At 39.4% G+C, this 16,479-nt stretch overlaps 1 pseudogene across 1 annotated transcript; it reads left to right on the top strand.

The window, feature by feature from the left end:
• The first annotated feature begins 6,555 nt into the window (after positions 1–6,555).
• LOC103253527 lies at positions 6,556–15,866 on the top strand (annotated as a pseudogene). The gene is made up of 3 exons (XR_002481581.1): positions 6,556–6,636; positions 13,497–14,206; positions 14,305–15,866. The product of XR_002481581.1 is annotated as a nucleolar transcription factor 1 pseudogene (transcript).
• The last annotated feature ends 613 nt before the right edge of the window (positions 15,867–16,479 follow it).

The following is a 16,479-nucleotide window of genomic DNA, read 5'->3' as shown; positions in this document are numbered from 1 at the left end:
CCCGCGGGCTCAGGCAATCCACTCACCTCAGCCTCCCAAGGCGCGGGATTACAGGCTGAGCCACCGAGCCCGGCTTGGTACTCTTATTGATGAAGTACCTCCCCTGGCAGTTTCCCACTACTGCCAGTTCCTTTCTTATAATATTATGAGAATTGTTCAAGGTCCACTTATGAGTGAGAACATATGGTACTCTGTTCTTTGTTTCTGTGATAGATAATTGAGTATTATAGATTCTAAGTCCATCTAAGTTGCTGCAAAGTTCATAATTTTGTCCTTCTTTCTGGCTGTGTACATACTATAGAATTCTATAATAAAGTTTTGTAATATTATATACATTTAACTGTATTAAAACAAAAGGTCTGGCCAGGTGTGGTGGTTCACACCTGTAATCCTAGCACTTTGGGAGGCAGAGACGAGAGGATTACCTGAGCCCAGGGGTTTGAGACAACTTGAGCAACTTGGTGATACCTCGTCTCTACAATAGTTCAAAAAATTAACTGGGCATGATGGACTGCACCTGTAGTTACAGCTACTTGGAAGGCTGAGGTGTTAGGATCAATTGAGCTCAGCAGGTTGAGGTTGTGGTGGCCATGAACATATCACTGCATACTGGGTGACAGAGTGAGACTCTGACTCAAAAAATAAATAAATAAAAATAATAAAGTAAAACAAAAGATCCACGAGATAAAACACCATACATAATTTGCACTAAGTCACAGAAGAGAATTAAAAATCCTACTTCTGTGATTATAATCATAAAATATCAGTGTTTATATTATAGGAAAAAAGTCAGGATAAACATAACATGACCATCTTTGAATGGTACTAAGAAGGAATTTTACCTCTGAAAATGCTCCCCAGATTTTTTTTTACAAGTAATATTACATTTATAATCAAAAGAAATTATGAAAAAGAAATTATGTTTATAGAGGTTAAACCCTAGAAACACTTTTTGAAAGTAGTTATTGGGACCTGTGGCTATTGAAACATAGAGAAATGCAGGTAAAATTTTTGTGTATTTAGGGATATAAAAACTAGTATTATGACTTAAGAATAATCTTTGAAGATATCAACCAAATAAGAATACAATGGAAGACAATAATTTTTTAGATAAATTATATGATTACAGCTTCACATGCACAGAACTCCAGTGTTCTTCCCTTTATGGTGAACACATCTACTCATGAGGGCTAGAACAGAGCTCTGCTTTATGTATTATCTATTTCTAACTGAGTCCAAGGAGGACATATCTCTTCTTACATACTTTTCTTGGAAATTAAATATCATTGTTCACTGTGTTCAAAAACGATTTTATGATTTTTTTACTTTTATTCTTTACATTTTCTGCATTAATTACATGTTCTGTAAAAGCATGTACTTTTATAACTTGAAACAGTTTTATTTGAATTGTTAATTTTGTAGGGCATCTAGGTTGATGTTTGGTTTGGCAGAGCCATGATGCCCTCTGTAGCTTTCTTTTTAGCAACAATCTCAAAATGACATTTTATCCCCCAAAAACAGGTAATGTGGAAAAATGGGTAACCTCTGCTAACAGTGTTCCAAGCTAGGTTGCAGCTGTTCTTGTTGCCCTATAATCCATAAACATGCGGTAACATCTGAAGTGGGACTTAAACCTTTTTTTTTCCTTTCTGCCCTCTTTCTAAAGACTCCATGTCACCCTACCACACAGCAGCTGCTGAAACATTCTCCTGACATGTATCCCTTATATGTGTCCAGCTCCAGATAATTCACTCTGAAGGTGTATGAATCTTTGATTACTGAGAATCTTTTATTAAAAGGATGTTATGCTTTTACACTGACTCTAATACCTGTGTGATAAATTCTATATTCCTGTGACATGAAAGATATAATTGAGAGAGACTTAGCTCAGAAGAATTTAGCCAAAAAGATGACAGTTCTAAGTACCCAGCTTCTGCACACAGTTTTTACCATTTTTAGTCAATGACATTGTGTTTATCATTTAGATAATTACCTTTAAGTGCACTTTAATTAATAAACTGATACTTAAAAATGAATATGTTGAAATGATTTCTATCTAGTTACAGTAAAGTATACTTTGAACACTAAACATGCAAATGTTATACAACCTAGGCCATAACCCCATGACTGACTACATTTAAGGTGGAGACTGTGTCAGTGTGGCTGAAGCAGAAAAGAACATTGAACTGGTTACTGGTGAGTTAATTGCTGAATTTAGTCAATGTACATAACCCTGGTCCTAAACTTCCTTCTGTTAGAATCAACAAAATGATGGCTTGCGAAAATTGGGTATATCATCATCATAACTGAACACATTTATGATCAACTGTTGGCATCAGAATTTGAACCCAAACAGTCTGATATAAGAGCTTGCACCCTTAACAATAGCTTTTAGAGTCAGACTGCCTGGGTTCCCATCTGGCCTATCTCATTTATCAATTTTTACAACTGTAAAATAAGGATATTAATAGTACCTACCTTATTGTCTTCACATGAGACAGTATATGTGAAATGTTTGGAACAACTCTGGCAAAGTAGATGATTACTGAATGCTAATTATCATTATGACAACACTGTGTCACTTCCTAATAACAGAAATTTTGATATAAAAGGGAACTTAAAGATGATAAAGTTCACTGTTTTCAACTGCAGGTCACAATCTGTTAGTGGGTTATAAAATCAACTTAAGGGCTCTCTTTCAGCATTTAATAAAACAAATAAGAATAAAACAGAATGGAACACATCAGAGTGCATGGCGTGCAGTAAGACTAAGTGTTGTTTTATGAAACGTTTGTTTTGGGGGGATAGCAGATATGATGGACGCTCTGCCTACATCACCTCGGGTCCCTTCTAGAAGTTCTGCCTTATCCCCAGCATCTTTGTTCTCTCTATTACATGATCTGTCCTCCAGTTCCTCAGAAAACTACCCTTCAACTACTGGAACCATATTAACCCAATGTATTGTATCATTTATCTGTTGCTATATAACACATTTTTCAAAAACTTAGTGACTTAAAACAATAAACACTTTAAGGTGGCCTAGTCTTAACCTTAAATGTATTTTCTAAGTGTCAGGAATCCCAGAGCAACTTAGCTGGGTGGTCTTAGCTCCGGATATCTTACGAGATTTCACTCAAGCTGTCAGCCGGGGCTCAAGCCTTACCTGGAGAATCTGCTTTCAAATTCATGTGGTTGTTGCAGTTCCTTGCTGGCTGTTGGCCAGAAGTCTCAATTCCTTGTCAGGAGATTCCACATCACAGGTGTCATGGGCCTCTTCATAGGGCTGCTCATAAAATGGGAACTTGTTTCTCCCAGAGCCAGTTATCCAGGAGAGAAACAATCTAAGACAGGTGCCACGGTCTTTTATATCTTAATCTCAGAAGTGATATAACATCATTTCTCCTGTATTTATTGGTCACCCGGACCAACCATAGTACAGTGTACACAATGGTGTGAAGACCACGAGGTAGCGATCGTTGGGAACAATCTTTGGGGACTGGCTACTGTAGGTACCATGAGCTGAAATGTCTGGGAAGTTACATCCTGCTGGGGTAGCCCGTAACCAGTGATTGACTGGTGATGAAATATGAAAGCCCATCTCTCTTGCCTCAAGGATGGTCAGATTCTGCAAAATATTTTATGCTCCATAGTTCCCCATGGGATTAGGTTGAGGTTAGGGCTTCACTTCAATTCTCACCTTTGGTTGATTTCTACCTCTTTCCTCCTCTCTCCTCTGTTTCTTCTATTCCAATACTAGCTTCTCCTGGGAGCATATTCTTGATAAATCACTTGTACTCAGACCCGTCTCAAGATCTGCATCTGGGAAGCCCAACCTAGGGCGAGGTGTGGTCGTGGTGGTGATGGTGGTGGTGGGTGTTCTGGGTCAATATAAAACATTCCTTACTGTTATTTATTTTAAAAAAACATGGACTTAAAAAAAAACTCATTGATATCAGTCCTTTTATTTTACTACTGAGGCCCAGGCAGGTGAAGCGATTAACCTAAGATTACCCAATGCTTACTGGTTAGCTGGGCCATTGGTTTTGTTTTAACTCCCTGTACTAAGCCTCTGGATGTAAAATACCTCCCATTAAATTAAACTCCATCTCTTCCACTTGACAGTTGCATAACGTAAGCCAATTCAGTCCCTCCAGACCTTAGTATCCTCATCTGTAACATAGGGATAATAACTACCGTGAATAGAAAGAAAAGGTTGGACAAAAATAAAATCAAATTCAAGCAGCACCATTCACTGGTCTTTTCCCCAAAATTTCTTATTGCAGTAAAAATATTTATATGTAATATTTAGTGTCTTAACCATTTTATGTGTACAGTTCAGTGGTAGTAAGTACATTTATATTGCAAGTACCACCACCATCCATTTCTGGAACTCTTTACATCTTGTAAAACTGAATCTCTGTGCCATTAAGCAACAACTCCCTATTCTTCCCTCCTTACAGCCCGCGACAACCACCATTCTATCTCCTTTTTGATTTACCACCCACTGGATTTTTGACTTTAAGAAAATAATGCATTTTTATTTCCTTCATCTTGGGTGAAAAGAGAATAATACTTCTAGTGTATAACTTATCAAAATACCTAGTATATACAACCAGTGGCAGCTGGGATTATTATCATGTACATAGAAGTGCTTTATAAACTATAAAGTATCATAAAACATGAGTTATTGTAGTTATTTTTATGGCACTACACTTAAGCAGGACCTCAAATTCTGCTTGGTCATATGGAGCTGCACATCAAAACATTATAAATTTTTGATCAACCTCATGACATTATTTAAAAGCAAAATATGTTAATAGTATCACCAAGCTTGTTTTCTTCTTTTTCTTTGGAAAAACAAATTAATTTTTTATAAACAAATTATCTAAAAATATTTTCTAAATGAGTGATTTTAGATTTTAGTAAATTTTAGTTTGTAGCAAAACATAAAAGATAAATTTTAATTGTGCAAGGGTTTTTAGCTTTTGTATCTCACAAACTGGTAATATATCTGACTGTAAGGTAAACATGGTCATGTTTAACCTCAAGGGACCCTTATTCTTTGAGTAAAGAAGGGAGACAATTTTATAGTCTGTATTAGCATGAGTCTATCTCTCCATGTAGAGCTACCATTGTCCTGTCCTGATGGATCAAATATTTCAAATTTTTAAGAAGTAAGAGTTAAAAAGAAATATATCATGTAAACAGAAACTTTAGCAGAAATCAGGAAAAAAAAGTATTTCAAAATGTAATAACTTTAGGCCTATAGTAGAAAAACAAATCCTATTTGCACATGGGTTAGCCTGTCTGCAAACTGAATGAATGAACTTGCCTACACAGAGAAAAAATAAAGTCCGATTCTGGCTGAGGGACTATTAAACTAGAGAATTTAAAAAATTTTTAATTTAAAAAACAATGAATTAATGGAAAACTATGGCCCTCTCTGTAAAGAAACAATCACTCATACATTTCCAGTGGAAAATAGTACATCTCCTAGGAAAGCCGATTTGGCTATGTCAAACAAGATTACACATTCAATTTGGAGCTACAAATTCAACTGCTGGACAGGTACATGTGTGTGCATGCATCTATGTATGAAAATATATATTCAAGTGTATATTCAAGGTTGTTTACTATAACTGGGTGTTTTTGGTAATATTAAATATCTGGAAACCACCCAGTATCCATCAATTGGAGATTGGCTTAAGAAATTATGATGTATCCACACAATAAAATGCTATGCAACTATGAAAAGACTGAGTGTGTTTTTTACGTCCTGATATGCTACATACTCTAAAGTATATTATTAAGTAAAAATGTCAAAGTGAAATACAGTGCATATGCTAACTTTTGTGTAAAAATTGAAGAAATATGAATATTTATTTTCAAACACTGACAAGATAAACATCAAACAAGCAAAAAACAATGCTCACTGTATCAAAACTGGAGGTAAAATAATAAAATTTACACATTCAATTTTCCCCTTTGCATAACAAAATATACTAATAATTGAAAAAATATTTCTCAAAGCCTGCTCCTGGATTCTTTCATCTGCCAAGATTTAAACTAGATCTCATGAAAGTTAGTTTGTAAATCTATGTGTGACAATGCTAAATTTAAATCACCATGCAATGCCTTCTTCAAGATATCAATTGACTTGATCATGGTACCCTATAAATAAAGTTCTTGAACTATGCTATGTCAGGGATAAAGGAGAAAGGCTCTGACTAGGAACAGCTAAGTGAAGAGATACTGATGATGAGGTGGGGAGGGGGTAAAGAGCCCCTGTAGAAACCATACAAATGGCCAAAGAGTCAATAGTTGTGAGTGGTGACAAATAGATAAATGTTAATTTTGATGCCTGTAAAGGGTTTCCAAGTCTCCCCTACTGCTTTATAGACACTGCATCATCTATGCAATTTGTTTAGCTTTGAGAGAAATAAATTGACACAATAAGCCATTCACCACCCTTTATGACTGTCTAGACATGGGTGATGCCAAGAGAAATAGAAGGCACATCTATCAGATTGAGTAGGCCTAGCTCCATCATTAGGGATGGCCCAAATAAAAAATGAGAATGATGAAAATGATTGTCAGATGTCTGGGCCACATTCTGCTCTAATTATGAATATCCTGGTTTGTGGATTATTTTTCCTGCCATTTCTGAAAATAGCAAAAGGGTGGATCATTAGGCTCATGAGCACTGGAGAAAGCAAGCATTCATCTCTTGTCCACATGAAGGGGAAAACTTGAAACAATGCAGGCCCTTTTCTCAGCCCATGGAAGGAAGTGTGAAAAGGCTCTAGGATAAGAAGAGCAGAACAGGATTGAATCCTTGTGGGCACAATTCCAACTATGTTCTTTCATTGGTCCACGAAAAACTCAAGCACCCTCGCCCACCTGTCCTGTAAAAAGGAACATGCACCTCACCTCCAATGTGGTCCTCTCTCAATTTGCTGTCATGCAAGATCAGCATCAGCCATATTTGCTTCCCTTTGGACTTCTCTCTGAGAGTGTCAGACATTGTCTCCCAAACGCCAGAGGCTTATGTGAAGCTGAGTAGCCAACTTCAAGTCAATCATGTATCTTCAAGATCAACCCTGTGCTAAGGATTTAAAACATTACTTTTGCTCCATTCTCCTTGCAAGTCCAGTGTCCCACACCAGGGCATGAATGTATTTGGAATTTACTGGTTTTTTCCCCCACCTTTGGAAACTCAGCCAAAATTGAAACAAAAGAAGTTGTTCTTATGCTTATATCCTCTTATTCAATCTCTTTCTTCCCTACCAGAATGTGGAATTGAGCTTATCCATAAGGATTCATAAAATTGTCCTGCACATCTCACTACTTAGGTTACGGGTTACCTTGTTTAGTAAACCAAAAGTAAACAATTATTCTTGCCTCTATATTCCCTACCACACCTAGCACAGGGCTTCATTTAACATATGTTCAATAAATGTTTGCCTGAATTAAACCAGCTGCTTTATTTTACATTGATAAAATCAGCCAGATGTAGACAACATGTTAAAATGATTTACATTTCAATTGTAAAATTAAAATCTAGAACTACTACCTTCTTTTTGAAAAAAAACTCAGTTTATCAGTTTGGAAAATATGCTCTTATGTTTTGATTTCCAGTTCCTAGACAATCAAGGGAAAACAATTTTCAATGTTACTGGAAATTAAATCAGTGGTAGAAATGTGTAGTAAATGTATTGATTTGGTTTTACAGTATCATGTTTAGTAATCTTGTATATTGTTTCTTTACTTTTTTCTCCAGATGCATATTGTTGGTCAAGATATAATTTTGTAAGCTTTCTAAAGTAATTAAATTATCTTTAGCTATTGGACAGCTGCAATTGTCCTTTCAACTTAAAACCTTAGAAACAGAGCTCTACAAAGCACACTCATTCATTCCAATTTTCTTCAAATTTGGTATGTTCCATAAAGAAAATTTAGAAATTGATGATAATTATACTAAAGAAAGCATAAAATTTAGGTTACAGACTGGGAGAAATATCTGCAAATTGTATACCTCATAAGAGTCTTATGTTGAGGAAATACAAATAACTCTTACAACGCAATAGTAAGGAGCCTAATTAAAATAAAGAAAATATTTGAGGAGATATTTTATTTCAAAAAAACCCCATACAAATGACTACTAAGTATATTAAAAGATGTTCAACATCATTACTCATTAGGGAAATACAAATAAAAGACACAATGAGATGTGATGTGTGTTCACACATACAAGAATGCTACAATAAAAAAGACAACAAATGTTAGTGAGGATGTGGAGAAATAGGAACCCTAATACAGTTGTGCTGGGAATGTAAAATGGTACAGCAACTTTGGAAAAAGGTATGTATCCGAGAAAAATAAGAACAATTTTCACACAGAGACTTACATAGACATGTTCATAGCGGTATTATTTATAATGGTCCAAACCCAGAACAATCCAAATGCCCATTAACTGAGGAAAGGATAAACAAATTGTAGCATATCCATCACATGGAATTTTATTCAGCAACTAAAAGGAACAAAGCACTGATAACATGCTACAACATGAATGAAACTCAAAAGCATTTTGCTAAGTGAGATCATCCAGACACAGAAGACTACGTATTTTATGATTCTGTTGATATGAAGTGCCCATAATAAGCACATTTATAGACAGAAAACAGGTAGCGGTTGCCTAGAGCTGGGAGTAAAAATGAAGATAGAAAATGGAGGGTCCGGGCTCGGTGGCTCAGCCTGTAATCCCAGCACTTTGGGAGGCCGAGGTGAGTGGATTGCCTGAGCCCACAGGTTCGAGACCCGCCTGGGCAACTTGAGAGACCTCATCTCTACAACAAATAAAAAATCAGCCGGGCGTGGTAGCGCACGCCTGTAGTTCCAGCTACTGGAAGGCTGAGGCGGAAGGATCGCCGGAGCCCAGCAGGTCGAGGCTGCGGTGGCCGGGAGTGGCCACTGCACTCCAGTCTGGGCGACAGAGTGAGACGCCAACCCCCACCGCCAAAAAAAGAAAGAAAAGAAAAGAAAATGAAGGTCTTACCAAAGGATTGTGGTTGAAAGCTACAAATTTAATAGGAAGTATTTAATTGTATACTTAAAATGGGTGAATTTTGTTATGAAAGTTAGATCTCAATAACATTGTTGAAATGTTTCATAAAAGCGTTTAGTTCACAGGTATTTCTTACTACATTTACTACATTTCTTACTACAGAATTTTTTCTTGCTGGAGTATCAAACTTAAATTTGAGGATGTATTTCTATATCTTTTAAAAAAATAATGAAGGAATATGTGTTAACTGAAGAAAATTCAGAAAATGTAGCTAGAAAAATTCTTCCATAATTCCACTTCCTAAACTAAACACTATCAATATATTGGTGCATACCTTTTGTAGGAAGCATCCATCATAGTCTTCCTATTCATGGTTGCCCATTAGCTTTTGGATAATTTTTCTATACAGCAAATCCTCAAATAACATCATTTTGTTGTCATGTTGACGGGGGAAAAAAAAAGAAACCTGACTAGGGCCACCATCTGTGTGGAGTTTGCACGTCCTCCCCACGTCTGTGCGGGTTTTCTCCAGGAACTCCATCTCCTCCTATATCCCAAAACTGTGCAGGTCAACCGACATGTGTTCATGGTCCCAGTGTGTGTGGGAGGCGGGAGAGAGAGAGAGAAATTGTATGTGTGTGTAAATACAAGGAGGGACCCAAATAACCTAGAATTTATCTTCTAAAAATTGTGTATTTATTCTTACATGTTTAGGTTTCTTCAAAGTACTCCCCGTTGATGCAATACAACTATCATGATGCTTTTTCCACTGCTCAAAACAGTTTTTAAATTTGTCGATTTTGATGCCTCTTAGTGCTTCTGCCAATTTTGTTGTTGTTGTTTGTTTCACCTCTTCCACATCGGCAAAATGTTTCCCTTTGAGGACTTTTTCTCATGGGGCTGTGGGGGTGGGGAGGCGTTTTGGGCGAGATCAAGTGAGTAGAGGGGGTGGGGCATGGGGATCATGCAGTTTTTGGTAAAAAACTGCTGAACACTCAGTGTGGTGTGGGCAGGTGTGCTTGTAAATCATCCATCATGAAATGGGCAAATGCATTAAAAGGATCTAAAAAAAATTGCTGAAGCTGAATGCAGACTCTCATAACACTAGCTGATGCATTGACGCCAATTGGTTCCTAGAACACTTACCTAGCGGGGTGAGCCTGTACTGCAATAGGCCTGCCTCCAAAAAAATAATTCCAGGGGTTTTTTGGGGAGGTCCCCCCTCATATATCCTGGCATGGCAGCCCTGAGCTGCCAGGATGGGTTCCGATCACGCGTGACCCTGAACTGGAATAACTTGGGTATATAATTATCTTGTTTGTATTAATTTGTCTTAAATGTATGTATGGATCACATTTACTTTAATGTTTAATATTAGAAGTTAGTCTTTTATTTAGAAATTTGGTGATTTTTTGTGACCAGAAGTATGTCATAGAAACTTAGCTCTTATTTGTATCAATTATCCTATGGTCAAATTCATTTCATTATACTTTATTTTACCTAAAGTTGCAGTTTGCAAGAATTTATAGACAGTGTTAAGTGAGGACTTCTTGTAGTTGGAGAATGTGACAGTTTAAATACCTGTCTGAAAATTCTTGAATCTATCCTATTGATTCTGCCTCTCAGGAGAACCCTGACAAATACAGCAGGCTACACACCAATACATAACCAGAACAAGAAATTTCCCATGTCTGTGTCCAACTTCCCAAACATAGGGATAGAAACTCAAATTCACAGCCCTACTTGTAACTACTGTGCAGGGATGTGACCTAGACTCCATCAATCAACTACAACCATGTGAGCAATCTGCAGTGCTTTCATTTCTCCTGAAGCTATGTCTAGCATCTAATGGTGCAATGAAAGCAGCTTCCTGGTGGTTGCAAAATTGAGTTCCTGCCACAGATCTGGAGTCATAATAGTAGCAATGCAGGTTTCCTCTAGTGTTCAGTGGCAGTAGTTTATCAAGTCTGTTTTGAGGAATTGTTTTAGGTTCTACTCCTGAAAGTTTAGCTTCAATCCCAATTTTCCAGCCCTGCAAGCAATCGTAATAACTATTGATGAATGACTTTTTTGCTTAATAGCCAATCTGATTGAGAAATTGGTGCCATAAGTGGTTACAAGCAACAGATCCTCAGGAAAATAGGGAGGAAATCTCAGACTTGATTATCTCTTCTAGTTATTGTTGATGTCGCTAAAAACTCAACTAGTAGTCCTAGACATGCATAAACCAAACAAGCAGCTAATTAAATTACTATCTGTGCTCATTAGGAGTAATGTGCTTATTTTGGGCAAGGCTGTGAAGGATCCAGTGGCAATTGTAAAAGGATAATATAAAAGGCTTAAGGGATTCAAATTTTCCAGTATAACCTAGTTGCTTCTAGCTGAATGTGATAGCTAAAAGAAAAGAGAACAGCAACCTCAAAGTCTTAATGTTTTATATCAAGATAAAACCAAAAATTTGTGGAATGTCTATGATTTTATTCAAGGAATCACTTATTACTTGCAGCCACTGGGTTGAGATAGCTAAAAACAAAACTCAAAGTTTGATATTGAGGCTACTGCATAAGAACATTGGCTTACCATATATTTTACATAAGAGTTATATTTGGTTTAGAAGAGAGTAGAATCCCAAGAGTTGGAATGGTAAGACTCATATAACTCAATATCTATACCCTATAGACAACCTTCTTTTATTTCCTGGTTGATAAGGCTGTTTCTTCATTCATTGAAGACCCTGTAACAACTTTGCTGAGAGTGTTGCCTTGAAAGGGGTAGAAAATTCTCCTGACTTCTTACTTCATTCTTCTGATTATTTTCACACCTAAACTAGAATCAGGTTATGACAGGTATCTGTTGGCAAATTTACTAATGTATATTGGCAAAAATCAGAATAGGTTCAGTGGGTGCTATACCAATGAAAGCAAGACAAAATATTAGATCAGGCTGAGTTCACTATTGAAGAAACACTCACTAGGAAATTCTTATTTCGTTGTTTTAGTTTAAAATGCTGGGAATGGTTCCAATTGTTTGTTCAGTTGGACTCAATGGCGGGGGGGGGGGGGTAAAGTAAAGGAAGCTGAGATGTTAAAAGTTTCCTGGTATGATATAAGTGAAGGAATCCAAGACTTAAGAATTTTGTAGTGGATTTATTAAGCATTACTTATTTACTCATTCAGCTTACATGGTTTGGTAGGTTTAATAAACCTCCACTTTATACAATAACCCACTACTCATTTACTGGCCTTTTTGAAACACAAAGAAACTAATACACCTTTTCCAAGGACAGAATGCAGGGAACTAGATGTATGACTAAAGACAACAAATGCCCACTGGCCCTGGATGGCAGTGAGAAAAATACTCCACACTGCTTTCCTTCTGTTGGCCACTTGGAGTGCCAGTTAATTGTGCTACGTGTTAAGCCACAGTCTCAAGTTACATGACACTGCCCTGTCCGAATTTGTGAGATCCATGGGAAATTAGAGGTTAGGTCAGTGATTTTTCAATTGGGAATCATTTTGCCCACCAGAGGCTATTCGACAATGTTTAAAGACATTTTTGATTGTCAAAAGTAGGAGGGTGCCACTGGCACTTAGTGAGTAGAGATCACAAAATGCTTGCTAAACATCCCACAGTGCACAGGACAGCTCCCCCTCCCACCACAACAAAGATTAACCAGTCCCAAATATCAATAGTACTGAGGCTGAGAAACCCTGAGTTAGGTGTATATAAAATATGTACAAGAAATACAAGCTGACTAGGCCATGTTACTTGTAGAGCAGGGGGTCAGCAACCATTTTCTTTAAAGTGCCAGATAGTAAATATTTTAGGCTTTGTGGGTCATATGGACTCTGATGCAACCACAGACAACACTCATAAATGAAAGAAAGGGCCTCTGTCCAATAAAACTTTATTTACAAAAATAGATTGTATTCTAGATTTGGCCTGCAGGCAATAGTTTTCCAGTGCTTGATATAGAGATTAGCCCAAACGCTCTTTGCTACAGTGGTTTGTTGTCTAAACCACAATGATTTTATTGTTTAATAATGCATGTATTTTGCAATAAACCCTTTCAGTTACAATTAATTTTAAAAAATGAAATGCAGACTCTCTAGCCTGGGGCCTCTTCTGAGCTGGCACTCCAAGAGCAGTCTCTGTTGGGCAAGGGAGTACATACACCTTGGAACTGGGCTATAGAGTCTGGAGGAGGGGGTTAGGAAGAAGAGGAGGAGCACATTCCCACACCCACACATCCACTAAATCTATGAGGGTCTTGACTGGGTCTTTTTGAGAATGTTGACCTGTACCCCCTCCCACCTGGGAGAGATGGAAAGTCCCTTACCTCTCATCCTGCCTGAGTGGGGACTGGTATGTCTTCTAAATGGTGAGACATACCTTTTGTTCCAGGTTTGTCCAGCCGGCATGATTGAGAAAGTGGCTGGACAGTTGGAGGACAAACAGAAAAGCCGACTGTTCTACAGACCTGAAAATGGCCCACCCCAAAGACTAAGACCACTGATCCCAGGAAGACATACTGACTTTGTGGCAATGCATGAAGAACAACCTTCAATCTCAATGACAGCTCCAAGTTCAAAATCATCAAACTACATATGGAATGGGAAAAGCAACATTTAAAGATTTTTCTGGAGACGTGTGCAAGCTCAAATGGGTAGAGATTTCTAATAAGGTGAGGAAGTTCTGTATGTTGAAAGATTTGCTTCTTGATGCCCAGGAACACTTAAAAATACTTAGAAAGGCAAAAACAAAAAACAAGAAAAAAACCTTAAGAAACACTCAGACTTCCCAAAGAAGCCCTTGACCTCTTATTTCTGCTTCTTCATGGAGAAGGGGGCCAAGTATGTGAAATTCCACCCTGAGATGAGCAACATGGACCTGACCAAGATTCTGCCTAAGAAATATAAGGAGCTTCTGGAGAAAGAGGAGATGAAATACATTCATGATTTCCAGAGGGAGAATCAAGAGGTTGAGAGAAACCTGGCCCAGTTCAAAAAAGATCACTTCCACCTAATCCAGAATGCCAAGAATCAGACATCACCCAAGAAGTCTAAAACCTTCCAGCAGCTGTGGTACACTCTTGAGAAGAAGGAATATCTCAAAGTGCTACCAGATGCCACTATGAAGGAGGTGAAGGACTCCCTGAGGAAGCAATGGTCTCAGATCTCAGACAAAAAGAGGCTGAAATAGATTCATAGGCCTTGGAGCAGTGAAAGGAGTATGAAGAGATTATGCAGGACTATATCCAGAAGCACCCCGAGCTGAACATCAGTGAGGTGGGCATCACCAAATCTGTCTTCACCAAAGCTGAGAACACCAGATCAAGGACGAGTTGGATGGGTAACCCACCAAGTCACCTCCAACCAGCTACTCACTGTACTGTTCAGAGCCGACATGAAGGATGTACCCAGCAGGAAGTTAGTCTTCCAGAAGCAGGAGGATGCCTAACACCAGAGGCACATCCAGAAAATAAAGATTATAAGGTAGAACTGCTCCATTTTCTTGAGAGCTTGACAAGGAGGAGCAGTAGCAGCAAGTACTGGGGGAGAAGAAGTTGAACATCAACAAAAAGCAAGCATGGCCTCCAAGAAGTCACCCTGGGAAGGAAGCAAAGGCAGGTCAGAGAAGCCTAAGCAGCCTGTATCGTCCATTTTTGTTTGTTTGTTTTTGTTTTTGAGGACAAGTTGTGGCAATTGCAGGAGGATTGGCCCGAGTCCTCTGAAAGTGAGTTAACCCATCTGCTGACCTGACTGTGGAATGCCTTGTCTAGGAAGAAGGCCAAGTACAAGGATACAAGGCCACGGAGTCGGCACTGAAGGCACAGTTGGAGAGGAAGCCTTGTGGGAGCACTAGATATGGGGCAAGCTGCCAGAGTCACCCAAGAGAGAGGAGGAGATCTGGCTACAGAGTGTCATCAGTGACTACATGGCCTGATTCAAGAATGACATGGCAGAGGTCTCAGAAGCCATGGAGGTTACTTGGGATAACATGGAGAAGGAGAAACTGATAGGGATTAAGACAGTTGAAGACCAAAAGCTACATGAGAGAGAGCTGAGTGAGTTGCAGGCACCTCCACGGCTGCAAACTCTTCTGAGAAGATGACGTTCCAGGAAGAATCCAAGAACCCTCCCACAAATGGTTGCCAGAAGTTCTCCTAAGAGCTGCTATCCAACAGAAAGCTGAGCCTCCTGCTGCTCCAGGGGTACATGGTGGAGATTGGCAGCCTCCCGCAGTGCATCTCCCAGAGCTAGAAAAAGCACTACAGAAATCTGGCTGTAGTGGAGCAGCAAAAGAAGTACAAGATACACCTGGGCCTCTGGGTCAACAGCCTGTCTCCCCAGGACTGTGAAGTATCTTGCCAATAAACGTAAGGTCATGACCAAGCTGCGAGGCCTGAACTCCAAGTAAAGCCAGACTGCCCTGCAGTCTAAGTCTAGGTCTGAGGAGGAAAATGAAGAGGATGAGGACAATAAGGATGACAAGGATGAAGAAGAGGAAGATGATGAGATTGTGGACTCCTCTGAGGATGGCAGAAACTCCTATGAGTCCAGCACTGAGGATGAGATTGAGGACAAGGACAAGAATGAGAAGAATGGCAAGGACAAGGATGATGAGGAGGATAATGATGAGGATGAAGACAATGAGTCTGAGGGGAACAGTTCTAGTTCCTCCTTTTTAGGGGATTCCTCAGACTCTGCCTCCACCTGAGGCTCAGCCCCACTCTGGGGCAGCCAGGAGGAGCCCAGGAGCCCCTCTTCCCAACTGGCCATCTTTGTTTCTCCCCCATGTTGTATCCTGCCTCCTAACCTCCTTCCTCCCTCCCTCCCTTCCCTCCTTCCTACCTTCCTTCCCTATCTTTCCCTTCCTTCCCTCCCTCTCTCTCTCCCCCTCCTTCCTTCCTTCCTACCTTCCTTCCTTCCTTCCCTTTCTTTCCCTTCCTTCCCTTCCTCCTTCTATTCCTTCCTTCCCTTCAATACAGTGGGGTTGAGGGGCTGGAATTCAGACTACAACTCTGCAGCCTCAGAGATATGAGCTCTAAAGCGTCCTCTGGGGAGAGCAACTATCAGAATGAGCCAGCACTGGACCAGTCCTGCCCACTCCACTCACTTCTGACTTGCAGTTTCAGCATGGACAAGGAACCAGGGAGTGAAGCAGGGAGGCCCAAAAAGTTCAGTGAGGTCTTCCGCACCTGCAGCTCAATCCAAGGTGGAGTGGAAGTTTGGGGAGGATCCCTTCTTTCTCGGAGGGGCTTGCCACCTGGACTCCTGCACTGAAACTAGAGGCAGGGAACACGTGGGGAGAGGAGGGTGGGTGCCTTTGAGAGGGCCCTGATGACCCCTTCTTCTGCCCCCTGTGGGCAGGAGATGCCTGGACCTACTCATGAGGGTGGGGGTAAAAGTGGT

This window comes from Carlito syrichta, unplaced genomic scaffold (assembly GCF_000164805.1).
Source record: "Carlito syrichta isolate Samal-C Ts95f unplaced genomic scaffold, Tarsius_syrichta-2.0.1 Scaffold235998, whole genome shotgun sequence".
In the NCBI taxonomy this organism is placed as follows: domain Eukaryota; kingdom Metazoa; phylum Chordata; class Mammalia; order Primates; family Tarsiidae; genus Carlito; species Carlito syrichta.
This window is presented reverse-complemented; position numbering and strand designations above follow the sequence as displayed.